Consider the following 21,645-nt stretch of genomic DNA (forward strand, 5'->3'; position numbering starts at 1 on the left):
TTCTCTGAAACTGTCCCACAGGGAACACCCTCCAGCAGAAGAGACCCTGTCTTATGAACATTAACATACACATCAGTATATTCTCACACACAGAGAAAATTATAATCTCAGGACTGGTTCTCATTTTTCCATTTCAAATCCAGGCTGTGGGTTTTTTTAGTTGGGGTTCTTTAATTTTATGCAAGGAAAGCAGTATAAGAGAAGCAGGAAAACTGTTCCACCAGGCTTCAAGCATATGCCTGAATTTGTTTACCACAAACAAACTCTTCTCAGCTACGGTTACTGTCACCATAGCAACAAGACTGAGGTTACTTCTATCAACATATCACCACATAAAGCAAATATGGGCAGTTAATAAAGAATAGCAATGATAATTACATAGTAGTCAGTTGCCAGCTCAAAACAGAGTGCTTTTATCTGAACCGTAGTTCCATTTTCTATGTAGAAATGGAAATTATAACTTAATAGACATTGGAAGCCCATTCCTATATTTGACTGGGAGATGGACAAAAAAAAAAAAACAGTTGGAAACGCTCCAGAGATTTCTTTTTAGCATCTTTATTGCAGTATAATTGCTTTACAATGGTGTGTTAGTTTCTGCTTTATAACAAAGTGAATCAGTTATACAAATACATATGTTCCCATACTTCTTCCCTCTTGCATCTACCTCCCTCCAACCCTCCCTATCCCACCCCTCTAGGTGGTCACAAATCACCCAGCTGATCTCCCTGTGCTATGCAGCTGCTTCCCACTAGCTACCTATTTTATGTTTGGTAGTGTATATATGTCCATGCCACTCTCTCACTTTGTCACAGCTTACCCTTCCCCCTCCCCATATCCTCAAGTCCATTCTCTAGTAGGTCTGTGTCTTTATTCCCGTCCTACCCTTAGGTTCTTCATGACCTTTTCTTTTTTTCTTAGATTCCATATATATGTGTTAGCATACGGTATTGTTTTTCTCTTACTGACTTACTTCACTCTGTATGACAGACCCTAGGTCCATCCACCTCACTACAAATAGTTAAATTTCGTTTCTTTTTATGGCTGAGTAATATTTCATTGTATATATGTGCCACATCTACTTTATCCATTCATCTGTTGATGGACACTTAGGTTGCTTCCATGTCCTTGCTATTGTAAATAGAGCTGCAATGAACATTTTGGTACATGATTCTTTTTGAATTATGTTTTTCTCAGGGTATATGCCCAGTAGTGGGATTGCTGGGTCGTATGGTAGTTCTATTTGTAGTTTTTAAGGAACCTCCATACTGTTCTCCATAGTGACTGTACCAATTCACATTCCCACCAACAGTGCAAGAGTGTTCCCTTTTCTCCAAACCCTCTCCAGCATTTATTGTTTCTAAATTTTTTGATGATGGCCAATCTAACTGGTGTGAGATAATATCTCATTGTAGTTTTGATTTGCATTTCTCTAATGATTAATGATGTTGAGCATTCTTTCATATGTTTGTTGGCAATCTGTATATCTTCTTTGGAGAAATGTCTATTTAGATCTTCTGCTCATTTGTGGATTGGGTTGTTTGTTTTTCTGTTATTGAGCTACATGAGCTGCTTGTAAATCTTGGAGATTAATCCTTTGTCAGTTGCTTCATTTGCAAATATTTTCTCCCATTTTGAGGGTTGTCTTTTGGTCTTGTTTATGGCTTCCTTTGCTGTGCAAAAGCTTTTAGATTTCATTAGGTCCCATTTGTTTATTTTTGTTTTTATTTCCATTTCTCTAGGAGGTGGATCAAAAAGGATCTTGCAATGATTTATGTCATAGAGTGTTCTGCCATGTTTTTCTCTAAGAGTTTGATAGTGTCTGGCCTTACATTTAGGTCTTTAATCCATTTTGAGTTTATTTTTGTATATGGTGTTAGGGAGTGTTCTAATTTTATACTTTTGCATGTACCTGTCCAGTTTTCCCAGCACCATTTATTGAAAAGGCTGTCTTTTCTCCACTGTATATTCTTGCTGCCTTTATCAAAGATAAGGTGACCATATGTGTGTGGGTTCATCTCTGGGCTTTCTGTCCTGTTCCCTTGATCTATATTTCTGTTTTTGTGTGAGTACCATACTGTCTTGATTACTGTAGTTTTGTAGTATAGTCTGAAATCAGGAAGCCTTATTCCTCCAGCTCCATTTTTCGTTCTCAAGATTGCTTTGGCTATTTGGGGTCTTTTGTGTTTCCATACAAATTGTGAAGTTTTTTGTTCTAGTTCTGTGAAATATGCCAGTGGTACTTTGATAGGGATTGCATTGAATCTGTAGACACTCCAGTGAATTTAACTCAGCTCTAATGCATTACCCTATTAGTAAATTTATTTGTCTCAATAGCATAAAATTACCTCATTAATGAATAACATTAAAAAACAGGAATGGCTGTGGAAGAACTGATTCCTCATTTTAAATACAAAATGTTGAAACAAGGACCCAGAGAACAAGGGAGGACTTAGGAAAGTGAGAATAAGTATGCATAATTTCCTGACTTTTTCATTGACACAAGTAAGTTTAGGTGGACTGAACTCATAGCTGATGTTTAACCTATATGCTATAAATCAACTCTTATGCCCTATCAATTTCACAGTTCCATATTTTATTATTATTATTTTTTATTGAGTATAATTTCTTTACAGATTCGTGTTAGGTTCTGCTGTACAATAAAGTGAGCCAGCTATATGTGCACCTATATCCTCTCCCACTTGGAACTCCCTCCTCTCTCATCCAACCTGTCCAGGTCATCACAGAACACCAAACTGAGCTCCCTGTGCTATACAGCAGGTTCCCACTAGCTGTCTATTTTACACATGGTAGTGTAAATATGTCAATCCTAATTTCCCAATTCATCCCATGTCCCCACTGTGTCCACACAACAATTCTCTACATCAGTGTCTCTATTCCTGCCCTGAAAATATGTTCATCTCTACCATTTTTCTAGATTTCATGTATATGCGTTAGCACACAATATTTGTTTTTTTTTTTCTGACTTACTTCACTATGTATGACAAATCCTAGCTCCATCCACATCTTTACAATGATCCCATTTCATTCTTTTTATGGCTGAGTAATATTCCATTATATATATGTACCACATCTTATTTATCCATTCATCTGTTGATAGACATTTAGGTTGTTTCCATGTGTGGCTATTGTAAATAGTGCTGCAATGAACATTGGGGTACACGTAACTTTTTGAGTTATGGTTTTCTCTGGCTGTGTGCCCAGTAGTGGGATTGCTGGGTCATATGGTAGTTCCATTTTTAGTTTTTTAAAGAACCTCCATAATGTTCCCCCATAGTGACTGTATCAATTTACATTTCCACCAACAGTACAAGAGGGTTCCTTTCCTCCACACCCTCTCCAGCCTTTATTGTTGGTAGACCGGTGTGAAGTGATACCTCATTGTAGTTTTGATGTGCATTTCTGTAATAATTAGTGATGTTGAGCATCTTTTCCTGTGCCTCTTGGCTATCAGAATGTCTTTTCTGGAGAAATCTCTGTTTAGGTCTTCTGCCCTCTTCTTGATTGGGTTGTTTGTTTTTTTGATATTGAGCTACATGTGCTGCTTGTATATTTTGGAGACTAATCCATTGTTGGTTGTTTCATTTGCAAAAATTTTCTCCCATTCTAAGGGTTGTCTTTTCGTCTTGTTTATGGTTTGTTTGCAGTGCAAAACTTCTAAGTTTCATTAGGTCCCATTTGCTTGTTTTGTTTTTTATTTTCATTACTTTAGGACATGGGTCCAAAAATATTTTGTGGGCTTCCCTGGTGGCACAGTGGTTGAGAATCCACCTGCCAATGCAGAGGACATGGGTTCATGCCCCGGTCCGGGAGGATCCCACATGCCACGGAGCGGCTGGGCCCATGAGCCATGGCTGCTGAGCCTGTGTGTCCGGAGCCTGTGCTCTGCAATGGGAGAGGCCACAACAGTGAGAGGCCTGCGTACCGCAAAAAAAAAAAAAAAAAAAAAATTTGCTGTGATTTACATCAAAGAGTGCTTTTACTGTTTTCCTCAAAGAGTTTTACAGTATCTGGCATTACATTTAGGTCTTTAATCCATTTTGAGTTTATTTTAGTGTATGGTGTTAGGTAGTGTTCATTCTTATACATGTAGGTGTGCAGTTTTCCCACCACAATTTATCGAAGAAGTTGTCTTTTCTCCATTTTATATTCTTGCCTTCTTTGTCATAGATTAGGTGACCATAGGCATGTGGGTTTATCTCTGGGCTTTCTGTCATGTGCCATTGATCTATATATCTGTTTTTGTGCCAGTACAATACTGTCTTGATTACTGTAGATTTGTAGTACAGCCTGAAGTCAGGGTGCCTGATCCTCCACTTTTTCTTTCTCAAGATTGCTTTGGCTATTTAGGGCCTTTTGTGTTTCCATACAAAGTGTAAATTATTTTGTTCTAATCCTGTGAAAAATGTCATTGAACACTTGACAGGGATTACATTGGATCTATGGTTGCACATTGGATCTGTGGTAGTATAGTCATTTTTCACAACATTGATTTTTCCAATCCAAGAATATGGTGTATCTCTCCATCTGTTTCTATCATTTTTGATCTCGTTCATCAGCCTCTTATAGTCTTCTGCATATAGGCCTCTTGCCTCCTTAGTTAAGTTTATTCCTAGATACTTTATTCTTTTTGTTGTGATGGTAAATGGGATTGTTTCCTTAATTTCTCTTTCTGATATTTCATTGTTACTGTATAGGAATTCAAGAGATTTCTGTGCATTAATTTTGTATCATGCAACTTTACCAGATTCGTTGATTAGCTCTATTAGTTTTATGGTGACATCTTTAGGATTCTCTATGTATAGTATCATGTCATCTGCAAACAGTGACAGTTTTACTTCTTCCTTTCAAATTTGTATTCATTTTCTTTCTTTTTCTTCTGTAATTGCCATGGTTAGGACTTCCAAAACTATGTTGAATAAGAGTGGTGAGAATGGACATCCTTGACTTGTCCTGATCTTGGAGGAAATGCTTTCAGTCTTTCACCATTGAGAATGATATTTGTTGTATATGGCTTTTATTAAGTTGAGGTAGGTTCCCTCTGTGCCCACTTTCTAGAGAGTTTTTATCATAAATCGGTGTTGAATTTTTTCAAAAGCTTTTTCTGCATATATTGAGATGATCATATGTTTTTTATCCTACAATTTGTTAATATTGTGAATCACATTTATTGATTTTCATATATTGAAGAATCCTTGCAACTCTGGGATTAATCCCACTAGATCATGGAGTATGATCCTTTTAATGTATTGTTAGATTCTGTTTGCTAGTATTTTGTCGAGGATTTTTGTGTGATACTGGCCTGTAATTTTCTTTTATTTTAGGATCTTTGTCTGGTTTTGGTATTGGGTGATGGTGGTCTCATAGAAAGAGTTTGGGAGTATTACTCCCTCTGCAATTTTTTGGAAGACTTTGAGAAGACTAGGTTTTAGCTCTTCTCTAAATGTTTGATAGAATTCACCTCTGAAGCTATCTGATTCTGGACCTTTGATTGTTGGAAAAATTTTAATTACAGTTTCAATTTCAGTACTTGTGATTGGTCTGTTTATATTTTCAATTCTTCTTGGTTCATTTGTGGAAAGTTGTACCTTTCCAAGAATTTGTCCATTTCTTCCAGGTTGTCCATGTTATCTGATATAAGTATTGCAACTCAAGCTTTCTTTTGATTTCCATTTGCATAGAATGTCATTTTCCCTTCACTTTCAGTCTGTATGTGTCCCTAGGACAGAAGTTGGTCTCTTGTAGACAGCATATATATGGGTGTTGTTTTTGTGTCCATTCAGCCTGTCTGTGTCTTTTGTTTGGAGCATTTAATCCACTTACATTCAAGGTAATTATCAATATGTATGTTTCTGTTACAATTGTCTTAATTTTGGGGGGTTTGTTCTTGTGTGTCTTTTCTTGTCTTGTGTTTCCTGCCTAGAAAGGTTCCTTTAGCGTTTGCTGTGATGCTGGTTTTGTGGTGCTGAATTCTCTTAGTTTTGCTTGTCTGAAAAGCTTGGAGTTCTCTGTCTAATCTGAATGAGATCCTTGCTGGGTAGAGTAATATTTGTTGTAGTATTTTCCTTTCATCACTTTAAATATATCCTGCCACTCCCTTCTGGCATGCAGAGTTTCTGCTGAAACATGAGCTGATAACCTTATGAGGATTCCCTTGTATGTTATTTGTTGCTTTTCCCTTGCTGCTTTTAATATTTTTTCTTTAAATTTAATTTCTGTTAGTTTGCTTAATATGTGTCTTGGTGTGTTTATCCTTGGTTTATCCTGTATGGGACTCTCTGTGCTTCCTGGACTTGGGTTGCTATTTCCTTTCCCATGTTAGGGCAGTTTTCAAGTATAAGCTCTTCAAATATTTTCTCAGTGCCTTTCTTTTTCTCTTCTTCTTCTGGGACCCATATAATTTGAATGTGGATGTGTTTAATGTTTCCCAGCAGTCTCTGAGACTGTCCTGAATTCTTTTCATTCTGTTTTCTTCATTCTGCTTTTCAGCAGTTATTGCCACCATCTTATCTTCCAGCTCACTTATTCTTTCTTCTGCTTCAGTTATTCTGCTATTGATTCCTTCTAGTGTATTTTTCATTCAGTTATTGTGTTGTTCATCATAGTTCATTCTTTAGTTCTAGGATTTTGTTAAACATTTCTTGTATTTCCTCAAGCCATGCTTCCTTTCTATTTCTAAGATTTTGGATCATTGTTATTATCATTACTCTGAATTCTTTTTAGGTAGATTGCCTATTTCCTCTTCTTGTAGATTTTTATCTTGCTCCTTCACTTGTGACATATTTTTTGTTGTGTCATTTTTTTGTTGGGTGGGACTGTGTTCCTGTCTTACTGTCTGTTTGGCCTGAAGTGTCCAGCACTGGAGTTTGCAGGCGGTTGGATAGAGCTGGGTCTTGGTACTGAGATGAGGACATCTGGGAGACCTCACTCTGGTTAACATTCCCTGGAGTCTGAGGTTCTCTGCTAATCCAGTGGCTTGGATTCAGTGGCCCCACCACAGGTGCTCAGGTCCCACCCCTGGTCTGTGAACCAAGATCCCAGAAGATGTGTGGCATGGCAAAACAAACAAACAAACAAAAAACAGTACAGTAACAAAGAATAAAAATTCAAATAAAATTAGATAAATAAAACATATATTAGAAAAAGTAAAAATATAGAGGAAACAAGAAGGTAAAATAGAAGCAAAAAGAAAGGGCAGGGTACAAAACAAGAAGAATAACAAAGAATAAAAGATAAGGGGCTTCCCCGGTGGTGCAGTGGTTGAGAGTCTGCCTGTCGATGCAGGGGACACGGGTTCGAGCCCTGTTCTGGGAAAATCCCACATGCTGTGGAGCAACTAGGCCCATGAGCCACAACTACTGAGCCTGCACATCTGGAGCCTGTGCTCCGCAACAAGAGAGGCAGCGACAGTGAGAGGCCCATGCACCACGATGAAGAGTGACCCCCACTCACCACAAGTAGAGAAAGTCCTTGCACAGAAACGAAGATCCAACACAGCCAAAAATAAATAAATTAATTAAATTTAAAAAAAAGAATAAAAGATAAAATAAAATTAGAAAAATAAAAATTTATTAGAGAAAATAAAAATATAAATGAAACAACAACAAGGTTAACAGAACCACAACCTAAAAAAAAAAGGCAGGAAAATGCCTTGGCTGTGGGGTAACAGAGCCTCGGTGGGGGTGGGGATTAGAAAAGGTGGGGTTTAAGCAGGGGGCGGGGCTTAGGCTCAGGACGCATGAGGCAGGAAAATACAATGTGGCCAGAATAGGCAGCATGGCCGCAGAGGGTGTTAGATTGCCGAGTTTGAAGGTAAGGCCCTTGGAGTGGATACAGGGGTGGAGTGTAGCCTCATCATGGCCAGAGGGGACCTCAGAGTGTGGAAGATCAGGTTTGGGACCTCAGCAGGCTCCTGGGGGCCGAGTGGGCAGGGAAAATGCTGGCTGAGTTCTTTTTTGATCCCCCGATCTCCTGAGGGTCTCTTCCCATCTCTGCTGATCACTTCATTGCAGATGTGCCTTTCCCAAGCATAGGAACCCCTCCCCTCCTCCAGGAGTGCTGGTCCCATCTGACATCTCCTTTTTCTCCCCCTATCTCTCCCTACAACATCCTCAGGACCCATGTGACCAGATGAGACCTCAGAGGGTAGAAGAACAGGCCCAGGACCTCAGCAACCTCCCGGGGACACAGTGAGCAGGGTAAATGCTGACCTCATTCCCTTCTGATCCTGCAATCTCTCAAGGGTCTCTTCCCATTCCCATGGTTCTCCTCACCAAAGGTGGACCACTCCATGTGTGGGAACCCCTTCTCTCCCGCAGCTTCCCCTGAGCAGTGCTGGTTCTATACTGCCTCCACTTCTCCTCCCCCTCCCTCCTTCCTATGTTCTACCTAGTTGATCAGAGGTTCCCCCACCAGTGCCTGGTATGTGCTCTAGTTGTGAGCAGACATGAACTCTGCATCCTCCTACTCTGCTCTCTTGACTATGACTGTCAGTTCCATACTTTAATTGCAATTAAGTATAACCATATGAGAGATAAAATGAAGAATAAACAGGTGTAAAGCATTGATCCATTCACTAAACTTTAATTGGCAACTTAGAATGCATAAAATAAGCCAGGCATCGTATTTATTCCAGAAGACACTAAAATGAATAAAATGGAGATCCCATTCAACCTTGATAATATTCAACCTATATATGCAAAAACAAGTAATTAGTGCAAGATGATATGGATAAACAAAGTTCTGAAAGGGTTATTGAAGGAATTTAGAGAAGGGGATACTAAATTTTACTAAGATATTTTGACATTACTTGAAGTAAATTATTTTTAGCTTGGCCTTGAAAGATCAGAGTAATACCTACAGGTAGAGAGTGTGATTTCAAAGATAAAATGGAAAAAATATACTCATAAATCTAAGTTGAAACTTCATTTTTTCCTCACCATAAATATCATAGCTAATATCTTGAATTTTTCACTTGAACTGAGGCATTTATCCAGGTACAGCAAGATGTATTAGCAAATGTCCAGACACTACCTTGGTCCATGTATTATTTTCCTAGGGCTTCTATAAAAATTACTACAAACTGGGTGGCTTAAAACAACAGAAACTTATTCTCTCAGATTTCTAGAGGCTAGAAGTCCAAAATCAACGTGTCCATGGAGACATGATCCTCTGAAAGCCCTGGGGAAGAATCTTTCCTTTTTTCTTCCAGCTTCTTATGATTGCCAGCAATTCTTGGCATTCTTTGGTTTTTATATGCATCACTCCAATCCCCATTTCCATCATCATATAGTCTTCTTTACTATGCTTTGCTCTGTGGCTCTGTATATCTCACCTTACAAGGACACTAATCATTAGGTTTAGGACCCCCCCTTTTTTTTGTGGCACGTGGGCCTCTCACTGCTGTGGCCTCTCACATTGCAGAGCACAGCCTCCGGACGTGCAGGCTCAGCGGCCATGGCTCATGGGCCCAGCTGCTCCACAGCATGTGGGATCTTCCCAGACTGGGGCATGAACCCATGTCTCCTGCATCGGCAGGTGGACTCTCAACAACTGTGCCAACAGGGAAGCCCCTAGGATCCACTCTTATCCAGTATAACTTCATCTTAATTTGATTACACATGCGAAGACCCTGTTTCCAAACAAGGTCACATTCATAGGTACTGCTTTTTAGGATTTAACATATCTTTTTGGAGACACAATTCAACCTAAAACAGCCATGAGACAAAGAGACCTGCAAGGTGGCAGAGGAATAAGACATGGAGATCACCTTCTTCCACACAAATACATCAAGAATACATCTACCTGTGGAACAGCACCCACAGAACAACTACTGAATGGTAGGAGGGGATCTCAGACTTCCAAAAAGGGTCTTAGTGCTCTCACTGGGTGTTGGGCCTGAGCCTCCAAAGTAGGACAGCTGAGTCCAGGACTTTGGACCACCAGGGAACCCCTGACCCCATGTAATATTAATTGGTGAGACCTCTCCCTGAGGTCTCCATCTCAGCACTAAGACCTGGCTCTGCCCATTGGCCAGCAAGCTCCAGTGCTGGATACCTCATACCAAACAATTAGCAAGAGAGGAACACAATCCCACCTGTTAGCAGACAGGCTGGCTAAAGTCATACTAAGCTCACAGACTGCACAAAACACACCAAAGGATATGGCCCTGTCTATCAGTGGGACAAGATTGAGCTCCACCCAACAGAATGAAGGTACCAGTCCACACACCAGGAGACCTACACAAGTCTCTGGACCAACCTCACCCACTGGGTACAGACAACAGACGTAACAGGAACTATGACCCTACAGTCTGCAGAAAGGAAACCTCAAATACAGTAAGTTAAATAAAATGAGAAGACAGGGAAATATGCAGCAGATAAAAGAGCAATGTAAAAACCCACAAAACCAAACAAATGAGGAAAAGATAAGCAGTCTACCAGAAAAGAAAATTCAGAGTAATGTTAGTAAAGATGATCCAAAAGCTCAGAAATAGAATGGAGAAAATACAAGAAACATTTAAAAAGGACCTAGAAGAACTAAAGAACAAACAAATAGTGATGAACAGCACAATAACTGAAATTCAAAATACTCTAGAAGGAATCAATAGCAGAATAACTGAGTCAGAAGAACAGATAAGTGAGCTGGAAGATAGAATGGTGGAAATAACTGTCATGGAGCAGAAAATAGCAAAAAGAATGAAAAGAATGGAGAATAGTTTCAGAGACTTCTTGGGCAACATTAAATGCACCAACATTTGAACTATAGGGGTCCTAGAAGAAGAAAAAAAGAAAGGGCCTGAGAAAATATTTGAAGGGATTAGAGTTGAAAACTTCCATAACATGGGAAAGGAAATATCCAATCAAGTCCAGGAAGAATAGAGAGGCCCATACAGGATAAACCCAAAGAGAAACACGGTGAGACACATATTAATCAAACTATAAAAATTATACACCAAGAAAAAATATTAAAAGCAGCAAGGGAAAAACAACAAATAACATACAAGGAAATCCTTATAAGGTTATCAGCTCATTTATCAGCAGAAACTCTGCAGGCCAGAAGGGAGTGGCAGGATATATATAAAATGATGAAAGGGAAAAACCTACAATAAATATTACTCTACCCAGTAAGGATCTCATTCAGATTTGATGGAGAAATCAAAAGCTTGACAGATAAGCAAAAGCTAAGAGAATTCAGCACCTCCAAACCTGCTCTACAACAAATGCTAAAGGAACTTCTCTAAGCGGGAAACACAAGAGAAGAAAATGACCTACAAAAACAAACCCAAATCAATTAAGAAAATGGTAACAGGAAACATGTCGATAATTACTTTAAATGTGAATGGATTAAATGACCTTTATTATGTTGAGGAAAGTTCCCTCTATGCCTACTTTCTGCTGGGTTTTTATCATAAATGGGTGTTGAATTTTGTCAAAAGCTTTCTCTGCATCTATTGAGATGATCATATGGTTTTTCTCCTTCAATTTGTTAATATGGTTTATCACATTGATAGATTTGCGTATATTGAAGAATCCTTGCATTCCTGGAATAAACCCCACTTGATCATGGTGTATGATCCTTTTAATGTGCTGTTGGATTCTGTTTGCTAGTATTTTGTTGAGGATTTTTGCATCTATGTTCATCAGTGATATTGGTCTGTAGTTTTCTTTCTTTGTGACATCCTTGTCTGGTTTTGGTATCAAGGTGATGGTGGCCTCATAGAAGGAGTTTGGGAGTGTTCCTCCCTCTGCTATATTTTGGAAGTGTTTGAGAAGGATAGGTGTTAGCTCTTCTCTAAATGTTTGATAGAATTCGCCTGTGAAGCCATCTGGTCCTGGGCTTTTCTTTGTTGGGAAATTTTTAATCACAGTTTCAATTTCAGTGCTTGTGATTGGTCTGTTCATATTTTCTATTTCTTCCTGATTCAGTCTTGGCAGGTTGTGCATTTCTAAGAATTTGTCCATTTCTTCCAGATTGTCCATTTTATTGGCATAGAGTTGCTTGCAGTAATCTCTCATGATCTCTTTTATTTCTGCAGTGTCAGTTGTTACCTCTCCTTTTTCATTTCTAATTCTATTGATTTGAGTCTTCTCCCTTTTTTTCTTGATGAGTCTGGCTAGTGGTTTATCTATTTTGTTTATCTTCTCAAAGAACCAGCTTTTAGTTTTATTGATCTTTGCTATTGTTTCCTTCATTTCTTTTTCATTTATTTCTGATCTGATTTTTATGATTTCTTTCCTTCTGCTAGCTTTGGGTTTTTTTTTGTTCTTCTTTCTCTAATTGCTTGAGGTGCAAGGTTAGGTTGTTTATTCGAGATGTTTCCTGCTTCTTAAGGTGGGCTTGTATTGCTATAAACTTCCCCCTTAGAACTGCTTTTGCTGCATCCCACAGGTTTTGGGTCGTTGTGTCTCCATTGTCATTTGTTTCTAGGTATTTTTTTATTTCCTCTTTGATTTCTTCAGTGATCACTTCATTATTAAGTAGTGTATTGTTTAGCCTCCATGTGTTTGTATTTTTTACAGATCTTTTCCTGTAATTGATATCTAGTCTCATGGCGTTGTGGTCAGAAAAGATACTTGATACGATTTCAATTTTCTTAAATTTACCAAGGCTTGATTTGTGACCTAAGATATGATCTATCCTGGAGAATGTTCCATGAGCACTTGAGAAAAATGTGTATTCTGTGGTTTTTGGATGGAGTGTCCTATAAATATCAATTAAGTCCATCTTGTTTAATGTATCATTTAAAGCTTGTGTTTCCTTATTTATTTTCATTTTGGATGATCTGTCCATGGGTGAAAGTGGGGTGTTTAAGTCCCCTACTATGAATGTGTTTCTGTCGATTTCCCCTTTTATGGCTGTTAGTATTTGCCTTATGTATTGAGGTGCTCCTATGTTGGGTGCATAAATATTTACAATTGTTATATCTTCTTCTTGGATCGATCCCTTGATCATTATGTAGTGTCCTTCTTTGTCTCTTCTAATAGTCCTTATTTTAAAGTCTATTTTTTCTGATATGAGAATTGCTACTCCAGCTTTCTTTTTGTTTCCATTTGCATGGAATATCTTTTTCCATCCCCTTACTTTCAGTCTGTATGTGTCTCTAGGTCTGAAGTGGGTCTCTTGTAGACAGCATATATAAGGGTCTTGTTTTTGTATCCATTCAGCCAATCTGGGTCTTTTGGTGGGAGCATTTAGTCCATTTACATTTAAGGTAATTATCGATATGTATGTTCTTTTTCCCATTTTCCAAGTTGTTTTGGTTTCATTATTATAGGTCTTTTCCTTCTCTTGTGTTTCTTGTCTAGAAAAGTCCCTTTAGCATTTGTTGTAAAGCTGATTTGGTGGTGCTGAACTCTCTCAGCTTTTGCTTGTCTGTAAAGATTTTAATTTATCCATCAAATCTGAAAGAGATCCTTGCTGGGTAGAGTAATCTTGGTTGCAGGTTTTTCTCCTTCATCAATTTAAGTATGTCCTGCTACTCCGTTCTGGCTTGTAGGGTTTCTGCTGAGAGATCAGCTGTTAACCTTATGGGGATTCCCTTGTGTGTTATTTGTTGTTTTTCCCTTGCTGCTTTTAATATGCTTTCTTTGTATTTAATTTTTGACAGTTTGATTAATATGTGTCTTGGCGTATTTCTCCTTGGATTTATTCTGTATGTGACTCTCTGTGCTTCCTGGACTTGATTAACTATTTCCTTTCCCATATTAGGGAAGTTTTCAACTATAATCTCTTCAAATATTTTCTCAGTTCCTTTCTTTTTCTCTTCTCCTTCTGGATCCCCTATAATTCAAATGTTGGTGCATTTAATGTTGTCCCAGAGGTCTCTGAGACTGTCCTCAGTTCTTTTCATTCTTTTTTCTTTATTCTGCTCTGCAGTATTTATTTCCACTATTTTATCTTCCAGATCAGTTATCCGTTCTTCTGCCTCAGTTATTCTGCTATTGATCCCATCTAGAGTACTTTTAATTTCATTTATTGTGTTGTTCATCGTTGCTTGTTTCATCTTTATTTCTTCTGGGTCCTTGTTAACTGTTTCTTGCATTTTGTCCTTTCTATTTCCAAGATTTTGGATCATCCTTACTATCATTATTCTGAATTCTTTTTCAGGTAGACTGCTTATAGAGCAATTCTTAATTAGAAACTTTTGCCAAATTTAGTAATGATATGAAGGGTGTAGGGGAAGAAAAATAGTTTTCCCTTTACCCTTCTCTGGTCTTGCTGTGTCCCCTCAGTAATAAAAGTCAGATTAAGAAGAGAGAAACAAACAGAAGTTTATTTACATGTATACCTCATACATACGTGAGAGATGCCCAGAAAACATGAGTAAACTCCCTGAGATGGCCCAAGCCACTACCTTATATAACATTTTCAACTGAGACAAAAGAAATATTTGGGGATGTGGGGGCAGTTATGGGACGTTACTAGAAAAAGCAACATGAAAAATGGTAAGGATTGTTTTGCAGATTTAAGTCTGTGCCTTCTCCATTGATAAAATTCTCCTGTGATTTACAGTCATTATTTTTAGCCTGGTACTTAAAGGAAGACACCCTTACAAATGGAGATTTCCTTTATAAATATAAATTTATCTTACAGAAGGGTAACTTCGACTCTGTTTTCAGAGCTTCTCCTATGTCTGCCGTTTCTCAGAATAACCAGCTCAAAATAATCGTAAATCAAAAAGCCATATTTTAGGGTGGCATATTCTGCTACTCTTCAAGGTCAAATATATTCTTCAATAAGAGAACTATTGTTCTATTTTTTGTCAGTGAAGTAATTTGTAATATTTGCAACTTCTTTCTCAAGTCAATCCTTACAACTCCAGTGGACAAAAGTCAACCATATTCACATGCATGCACAAATGTGCAACACACACACAGATGTTCTGATCATAAACTGTAGACTGATGCAGTTGGAGGAAATCTCAGAGGATTCCAACCCTACTGCATAAAAGAATAAGGCAGGACAGTGAAGGCACAGGCTACAGAATTGGACTTCATCATGGTTTTCTGGATGTTGATTGAACAAGGTTATTCAGAAGGCATAGAGACATTGGGAAAAAAAATTTTAAGACTGGGATGGGGAAAGATTAGAGAAAAGAAATCAGTGAATCACTATTGGAATAACAGTAACCTTAGGCAAGATTAGGTCACAGGTGACTGTCTATTTGCTATCTAACCACTCCCCTCTTCAGCGAGGTTGCCATTTAAGTACTTAGTTCATCAATTTCTACTAAAAGACAGAGATGTACAGCCTATCTGCCTTATTGGGCTTTCAGAGTGTTTGAAATGTCCAATACAAAACAGGTATTTTTGCACACATAATAAACATGTGTGCAGACACCTCTCTCTTTTCTCCTGTGCATACTTCCAGAGCAGCCTGAGGAAAATGCAGATGAGATGAGATGGTGCAAGCTCATTAACAAAGATCTAATAACAAAATCATACAAAAAAATCTAATTAGTAAGGTTACCTCTGGAGCAGCAGTCCCATGGAAATAATCACAAGCTTGCATTTATTTTGTGCCTAGAATCATATTTTTTCATTTCCTTTAAAATTTTAAAAATGTAATCTTCCTTCCAAATTGTGTCATTGCCTACATCATTGTTTCTCTTGTTGCCTAGACTCTGGGTTTCTTCTAGGTGCTTGGAGGAAGTAACCAGAGACATTTCCACCGATAGGAAGACTTTGATCTAAAGGCCACTGGCATTAATGCAACCTTCAGGAATTCCCTTGCTGGAATGCACACAGAAGCCACCTCAGGGCTGACCTGATGGCTGCTTCATGACACAGAGCAATATATCCCCACTGCTGTGGAAGGCAGGGTGGACTGGGGTGAGGGAAACCGCAGAGGAGGAGAGAGCTGTGAAATGCAATTACATGGATTGGAATTTGGCCAGCACATGGAGTGAAATGACACAGCAGTGCCTGGATTCTTCTGTTTGCCAAGATGAAGAAGTTTACACATCATTTACAATATACACGGGAATCTTCCAGAAGCAGCTGTGGTTGACCCTGAAGAGTGCTCAATAAAGAAAACTGGTCTTTGCTTATGAAACTAGAGCTGCAGTGAACATGGAGGATTTTCATGCTAACCACTCATTTAAAAAATGAAGAAAATGAGCCCTGAGACAGAGAAGTAACTTACACAAGGTCACCCAGCACAGAAGTAGAGGATTTGGGTTTAGATTTCAGGAATTTCAATTTTAAGTCCTATCTTGTTTTCAATTTTAAGACCTATTTTCCCCCAACTGTAATTCATTAGGAAGTCAGACCTGGCATTAATGTATGTGTGTCTTTACCACATTTGCTTCAATGTCTTTTTCCATAATTTTGAAGTCATGTTAACAAAAATCTACCTTACTAGGCGATTGATTAAACTATTGCACTTCTGAGAGAAAACACAAGGGAAAATCTTTACAATTTTGAGGTAAGCAAATATTTCTTATGTAACAAAAAACACAAACCATAAAGTGAATGTCTTCAAAATTAAAAATCTCTACTCTTTCAAAGACACCATTACAAAAATAAGGATATTCACAGTTCAGGAGAAAATATTCACAATGTATATATCTGGCAAAGGACTTACATTCAGAATTTATAAATAATTCTTATAATTCAATTATAAGAAAAGAAAGAGCCTGCTAAAAATAAGTGGACAAAGGACTTTAATAGACGCTTTAGAAAAGAAATGTAATTCTGGCCAATAAGTAAATGAAAAGATGGTTAACATGGCAGTCATAGGCAAATAAAAATGAAACCCACAATGAGATACCTATTTTATACCAATTAAAATGTCTACAATTGAAGTTTTACATACATTTTGTTGGCAAGATACATTTCTGGTGGAAGTGAAATGTTAAAAAACAGAACAAAACAAAAACTTTGGAAAATTCCTTAGCAGTTTCTTACAAAGTTAAATATTTATCTACTCTATTACCTGAAAATTTCACCCATAGGTATTTAACTGAAGTAAAAGTATACCTACAAAAAATCTTGTACCTGAATGATCATAACAGCTTTATTCATAATAGCCAAAACTAGAAGCAACCCAAGTGTCATCATTTGTGGTATAGTCTACATGGCACAGCCTTCTCAGCAATAAAAATGAACAAACTGTGGATACACATAATATGGATGAATCTAAATGTTGGGTTAGTGAAGAAGCCAGGTACAACAAGTGATTCCATTTATATGAGTTCTCAAGCAGGCAAAATTATTGTATGGAAATAAGTGGTTGGGATTGACTGTAAAGGGGTAAAAGGGGACTACTATGGGTGATGGAATTATTTCATTGTTAGGGTGATGGTTACATATTTGTTACATTTGGTATTGAGGTGGTAAATATATTTATTTATTTATTTATATATTTATATATATAATATATATATAGTTATATATATATGTCAAAATTCATAGACCTATACACTTAAGATGGCTGTATTTTATTGTATGTAAATTATGACTCAAAAGTTTACTTAAAAAATCAATCTAATGGTTACCTCTAAGATGATGTAGGAGCACAGGGATCTTCAGTTACATTGGTTCTGCTTTAGTTTTGAAGATGGATATGGATAGTCAGTTCACAAGTGCTTGGTTTATTATCATGCTTCATAAAATATACAGTGCACATATAATCTGTCATTTATCAAATATTACATAATAAAATATTTGAAGGAACTAAAACATTTTGCCAAGTTACCATATGTAAAGTGCTGATCAAAGTTGCCAGATTTATGAAGTTATTACTATGTAATAATCCTTTATAAGCCTGAGTTGATTTTATCTTTGTATAAATTTATGGGGTAGTTTTAGGGTTCTAGTTATAGATTTTAGGACATTGATGATCAAAAGGTTAAACCAACTCCTCAACACTACACAGTTAGTAAAGAATAAAGCCAAATCTATCATGATTTTGTTCTTACTCTACCATGTTCTAGCTGCTTCTCCTAGTGCTTGACCCAAAACATGTTAATTTAACTCTCTCCATTCATTCCCTGCTTTTTTAGGGTCAAGAGTATACAACATTTCTCTCATTCTTTGTGCAGTGCCCATAATTGTGTAGTTACATTTATTTACATTCATCTCTTTCTTACAGCCGCCCCTCTGCTTCAGACACTTTTATTTTACACCTAGATTATTTCCATTGTCAATTCTTCCTGTGTTCAGCTTTTCCTTCCTCACAATTTTTCTGCAAACTAGGGACGTTTTATTCATATACAATTCTTGTGGGCAGCAAGATGATAGCATCTACAAACTGGCTATTAAATCTCTGAAAGATAAAACACTCTCCTTAGTCAAGCTTTTATAGACCCTGCAGTCTAGTCTAAGCCAATAGTTGCCTCATAAGATATGCAAATTATGTTCCAAGTCAAATGTCTAAAAGACTATTGCAGAAAGACCTCATGCTGTCCATTTTTTTTTTTTTTTTTTTTTTTTTTTTTTTTTTTTTTTTTTGCTGTACGTGGGCCTCTCACTGCTGTGGCCTCTCCCGCTGCGGAGCACAGGCTCCGGACGCGCAGGCCCCGCGGCCATGGCTCACGGGTCCAGCCGCTCCGCGGCACGTGGGATCCTCCCGGTCCGGGGCACGAACCCGCGTCCCCCGCATCGGCAGGCGGACTCCCAACCACTGCGCCACCAGGGAAGCCCATGCTGTCCATTTCTTATGCCTTTCCTCTTGTTGCCTTTCTGAAGAACTATGCCTTTCCTTTCTTCTATCTAAATGCATCTGCCTTTCAATTCCCAAAATAAGTCACCTCCTCCGTGAGGCTTCTCTGATTATCAAAAACAAATCCAAACCACTTCATCCTCTTCAGTTGTTTGTGTTTTACTACATTTAAGTTACTCTTTTATTCATTCATCTATTCAATTGCACCTCTTGAGTTCCTACTCTGAGTCATTCGCAATGTGCAGTGCAGAGCTGTAGTAGTGAATGAGTTCTTGGTATCGTGAATATTATGTTCTTGCATCTGTGTTGGTCTTATTCTTCAAAGTTGATTATAAGGTTCTTAATGTCTAAGATCTTGTTTCATGCTTGCATCCCTTAATAGGTATAATTAATGTTTAGAATAGTCAAAGAAAAAGGCAATCTAATAATAATAATTTGTCCTATTTTTATTATTTTATTTAATTTTTGATATTTATTTATTTTCCTTATTTTTTTTGGTTGTGTCAGATCCTAGTTGCAGCCCATGGGATCTTTGTTGAGGCATGTGGGATTTTTTTTTATTACAATGCATGGTCTGCTTGGGTTTCTCTCTAGTTGTGGTGCGCGGGTTTCTCTCTAGTGGTGACATGCAGGTTTTCTCTCTCTAGTTGTGGCACATGGGCTCCAGGGCACAGGGCTTCTGTAGTTATGGAGCACAGGCTCTCTTGTTGAGGTGCACAAGCTCAATGGTTGTGGCATGCAGGCTTAGTTGCCCCACGTCATGTGGGATCTTAGTTCCCCAACCAGGGATTGAACATGTGTCCCCTGCATTGGAAGGTGGATTCTTTACCACTGGACCACCAGGGAAATCCAATTTGTCTTGTTTTCAATACCCTAAATTGGCATCTATTTATCTGGTCTTCTATAAATGAGGAATAGCTATTTGAAGGCTATGTGTGAAAATGTAAATAGTGGTTTTCACTGGATGTTGGGGTCATAAGTGACCATAAGTAATTGAAAAGAATGAAGTAAAAAGAAATATTCTATTATTTGAAATCTTTATGTGATGCTTTTTGTGTTCTCCTGAACTTAGGAAAAATGTCTCTCCTCTAAAAGAAAAATTAATCTACTTAATAAAATAGGAGTTGTCATTTGCCCTATTATTCAGTTTTCCTTACTGTGCAGTCATGGGGCTTTACTCTCCCTACTTCATGAAGTTATAGTTAGTGATTAATAAAATACCATGACTTAATATACAGTAAAATGACACTGGGCAGGGGATATGGTTAAAAATTAATCTTATAGTCATTCATGAACAAATGAATTTTATATAAATCATCTGACATATAAAATTATACATCTTATAAAAGTTGTTTCTATATGGCTCAGTTTTCCTTTTTTTGACAAAGGATAAAATAATTTTTATGCTTTATTCTACATGTAACATAACTAATAGTTATGACTTTTGACAGAGAATCTTCATTACTATCACCAATAATGAAGTCCATGGTGAAATAATATTGTTGCAGAAATGACAATGCTCTGTTATAATGAGATGTTGTCATATTCATTTGAAGTATAAAATAAATTATGATTATCATAGCTATTAATATTGTAGACAATATTGATTAGTAATATATTATTATTAAACAGAATGACATACAGAAAACTTATGGGGATTCTTTAACTCACGAGGGTGCTTTACAACCTTGGCCTTCTTAAGAGATTTTCATCTTTCAGTTTACTACTTATGTGAGAAGAATTAATTGGAAAGAGCAGCAGACCAAAGGGTACAACTGCCTTGGGGGAGGGGGAAGGAGGGAGAGGGAGAGGCAAGAGGGAAGGAGAAGACAAATTCTGGAATCTAGGAAGTCTCCAAAATGAGAATTTAGGAACAAGATCAAGATTCAAATCCACTTCTTTAATTTTTTTTTCTGTACTACCAAGTTTTCAGTTTTTCCTTTGCTTAAACTAACTCAATGCTTCCCAGTGAAATAGTTCCATATTTTAGGTTCATTCCTTTAGACTGGAATATCTACTCTATATCAGGTTACATTAAAGCAACTGTATTTATGCAAAGACAAAACTTCTTCCATAAGGCCTTATCTGAATAACTGAATTAAATAATGTTGCTCACACTTGAGACCAAGCAAGGGCAGCTTAAACAGTCAACAGTTAAATCAGATGATTATAGCCAGTGGAATACTTGATAGTGAGATACTTGGAGTATAGTTCAAAACCACTGATTTCTAGATAATGACGGAGTATACTCTTGAAAGTAAAGCTGTGCTTTTCCACTTTAAATATAACTAAATACCCTAGAGATTATCAATAGACAGTGATAAAATGACTGAAAGCTAGAAAGAAGAGGGAAGACTGGCCAAAGACCTGACGACTTGAGAAAAAACAACGTGATAAATTCCCTGAATTTTCTTTTATTTCCTATCTACTCCCTGACTAGGTACTGAGGAGGCTTGCAACCCAGGACTGACAACAGGTTTAAACAAAACAAAACAAAGCAAAACAAAAAGTCCAAGGAAGGTCTGCTCTCTCTAGCAAAAGAACTGGAAAAGGGGAAGTTCAATGGAGACCTAGAGTAGAGGCTAATTTCTTGTTCTACAACTGAAGCCCCAGCAAGCATTTTAACCACTGGCAACATCATATCAGTCCTTGCTCCACACCTGGCCTAGTGAGCAGTCTGATCTGGCAGCAGTGGCAGTGGCATCAACAACAGCAAAGTTCCAGGCTTTCCAAGCCACTGGTCCTCAAACAAGACACTGCTAAATAGTCCCATTTGCCTGTAGTAATGATAGCAGCAAAGATGAAAAGGATAATATATTTTATTTACCTATATTTTTATTTTTTCTGTTATACTTTTTTCTACCTAATGTTTCAAGATTTCTTCTGACACCTTTTTCCCCTCCCTTTCTAGTTAGAGAATTACCTTTAGTCATTTATTTATGATAGATCTGCTAATGA

This window comes from Delphinus delphis, chromosome 13 (assembly GCF_949987515.2).
Source record: "Delphinus delphis chromosome 13, mDelDel1.2, whole genome shotgun sequence".
NCBI classification, from domain to species: domain Eukaryota; kingdom Metazoa; phylum Chordata; class Mammalia; order Artiodactyla; family Delphinidae; genus Delphinus; species Delphinus delphis.